We start from the raw sequence: 3,385 nt of genomic DNA on the forward strand, positions 1-3,385 counted from the left end.
CTCCCTCTCCCTCTCTTTCCCTCTCTCTCCCTCTATCCCTCCCACTTTCTTTTAAGATTACTGGCCTAAGCATTATCTTGCTCAAATTCATATTATCCTCAAATTTCATTGAATAAAAATGAGTTTGAATTTAGTAATGAAGTCAGCTTGATTCCTACAGTCCCCTCACCACCCAGGTGTCAGGCCAGCCCAAGCTGTTTAGTACAATGAAGGTTCTTGTTTGACCATAACCACACATCTCACGCCACAGGCAATCAGCATTTTAATTAGTGATTCAAAGGAAAGTCATTGTCCTCTAGTTGCTTTATCATAATTGCCAAATAATTTTCCATTGAATAAATAAATAATGTAAAGGAGAAACCTCCCCTCGTAATGCTGTCATTAAGGCTTCATTTTTTTTTTTACCCCCTCATTTGTATTTGTATTAACACACAGCCCACTTGAAAGGGAGTAATTATAATGGCTTTCTGACAGTAGCCTATGGTTTATAAAACCCGGGGATGGTTTCCTTTTCTATCAGTGCTTTGCACTGCTTGGCTCATTTCAAGGCTTAGATAAAGGAAGCTCCTGGTGACTGGTGCCTCTTGGAAGGTGTGTGAAAGTGAATGATTGATTTGCTGGGTGCATCATTGGAACTAGGTAACTCGCATTATGACTCTGATGTACTGTGTAATTGATGCAAGTCCTTTCATAGCATCCTGAGATTGAAATCAATATTCATTTGGAGTGCAACAACTGTAATAAACTACATTCCTTTTGTAAGCAGTGGTCTAAGGCTTTGTAAAGGATCAGTTAGGAGTGACAGATTAACATTAGGTCAGGCGGGGGTTTATTTGAATAGATATGAACAATGTCTTCAAAACACCCCATTTAAAGCATCCGATTTCAAGAAATGAACTTTTTGATTCCATTGCTTAGAAACTTCTTTCACTTTGCCTCTGCAGGAGCCACTCCTCTTTCCACCAACAGACCTGGACTCAGGATAAAGAATGGGCACAATGTTCACAAACAGGGTCATTTTCATGCAAAACAGTGCACCTGCTATTTATAGCCCTTGATAGATTTTTTTTAAAAAAGAATGTCTCATCTGTGTTGTTATGCCTTTCAAAATATTGATGATTGGTGATTGAAATTTGCATCCTGCCTTCAGAAAATGGCTCTGACTCACTTGAGATACCAAGGAGATGCGTTCTGAAGAATAGAGGAATCAATACCAATTAATCCTTACAGTCAGGCCTCGTGTTTATCATCTTAAGTGCTGCTATGGGACAACAGTTTAGAGACCAAGATGGCCGGTTTTGAGATCAGATGAATTTGGGTTCCAGTCTGGCTGTCAGCTAGCTGTAGTGAGCATGCGATCCAAACTCCAGTCTCCGCTGCCATCTGCTAAAAGCAGATTCTCAGAGTAATACCAGGATAAGGGAATGACATAATTATATCAAAACAACACACTGCTTGCTCTGTTTTGGACATTCAGTATATGGTGGACTATGATGACATTTTGTGAGGAAGTTCATGGTCTTTTTCTCTCCTACTTCACTTCTACTATCTTGCAAATATCTTTCATTTCCTCATTGCTTGAGAGACAAAGATCTGAGAGCCCCCTTTTCTTTCTCCATACCAGTCCCTTTGAACTATCAGGCTTGTCTAAAGCTCTTCACAGTGATGGCTTCTTAAAAACCATACCAAGGCAAAGATTTTTCTAGTTGACTCCAGTCGACCCTCTCTCTCCCAGTAGTTGCCCTGCAGCTTGCAGTTACTGTGGGGGTAAACGGTGCTGTAGAGTGAAGCTGTGTGGCACAGAGATTGGTACAACAGCAGGAGCCTGAACATCGCAGCCAATGGCTAAGTTCACTAATTAAATTAAAATGATGTATGTTTTAGAAAAGAGAAACTGAGGCACATAGGGATTGATGAATAGTAGATACTCATGAAGTGATGGTTATTTTTATCTGAGAATCTCCCTTGCTTCATCCAGATGTATGTTTCTTATATGTCAGGAGTCACAAATCACTCCCCAAGAGTCAAAACCAGCCCACTCACACATTTAATGTGTTAAGTTTTACAACCAGGGCTGTTCACACAAGAGTCTTCCTGTGTGTCCTCATTCTTACGGAGCCCCTCCAAAGTCCGTCCTTGTTTTTCAAAGTGAAGATTAAATATTTTCCCTCTTTTCTAACTTTTGGAACTCTGATTTCATATCTTCCTTTCCAAGCTCCTTCAGTATTGTGTTCCTGAAACAAAACATTGCTATGAAAACCACGTGATGTGTATTATTTTGTATAGCTGACTGTATCCCATGTCGTATAGGGTAATATAAAAATTGTAGTAGGGATAGCAATGTAGCGATAGTTGTCACCACAACTCACATTTAAGAACTCACATTTCATTCATATAAAGACCATCTGGTAGTTCTTGGGGGTGCAAAGGTAGGCATCATTGTCCCCAGTGAACTGAGAAGGAGGCTGGATGTAGAGACTACCAGGTGTTAGGTGTGCCACAGTCACAGACGTTGGGCACTGTAGAACACCTCTGTCTGATCCCCCCCACCCCCACCCCCACCCCCCAACACACACACTTTCTTCCTGAGGTCCTGAGGTTCTTCAGACTTCTTCCTTGGCAGCCTCCTCCTCTCCTAAGACATGGTATATCAGATCACAGGAATCATCTGCTTGGCCTTTAATAGCTATAGTTTTCTTAGTTAGCAACCCATAAGGCATAAACTTTCTAATGGCTTTGGGGGAATAATGATGGTAGACCAGGATCTAACACAAATAACTTGAAGAATGAATTGGAGCATATGCTTCAGAAGATGAAACATCGTCATACAAGGCAGTTCTCTATAGGCTACTAGGATTACATGTACTAGCAAATTTAAGCAATATTAGCTTTATCTATAAAAACTTTATTTCCTAATTCGTCCATGTCTGTGAACTTTGCCGTGCTTTTCTTCCACTAATGAGCTGTAAACATGCACAAGCATAAAGAATACTTTTTGTTTTTACTAACATCCACTAAGATAGACTTACTATAGCTTGTTTGCCATTGGCCCATCCAGAATTATTTTGTTCTTCATTCTTTACAGTGGGTTCCCTTGTCTTAGCCAAAACATGCTAAAACAAAACATTGAAACATGGACCTTGGTGGACAGCATCCACTGCTTCAAATTTCCATCTGAGACTATACTATTAACCATTTTATAAAAGAAGACATTCTTCCCAAAGGCATCTCAATGACATCTATAGTCTTCTAGGCAGATATAACAAAAATAATGGCAAACCCAGGTTCTTGCTTTCTTGCTTTCTTTGTTTCTTTCTCTTCCTTCCTTCCTTCCTTCCTTCCTTCCTTCCTTCCTTCCTTCCTTCCTTCCTTCCTTCCTTCCTTC

The 3,385-nt window shown here is 40.2% G+C and overlaps 1 protein-coding gene across 5 annotated transcripts in view; it reads left to right on the top strand.

Annotated features, from left to right (window-relative positions):
- Npas3 (neuronal PAS domain protein 3) overlaps positions 1-3,385 on the top strand; it is an 819,449-nt gene that overhangs the window by 75,276 nt on the left and 740,788 nt on the right. The gene's annotated exons all lie outside the window — the stretch shown is intronic.

The sequence above is a fragment of the Mus pahari genome, chromosome 7, assembly GCF_900095145.1.
Source record: "Mus pahari chromosome 7, PAHARI_EIJ_v1.1, whole genome shotgun sequence".
Lineage (NCBI taxonomy): Eukaryota > Metazoa > Chordata > Mammalia > Rodentia > Muridae > Mus > Mus pahari.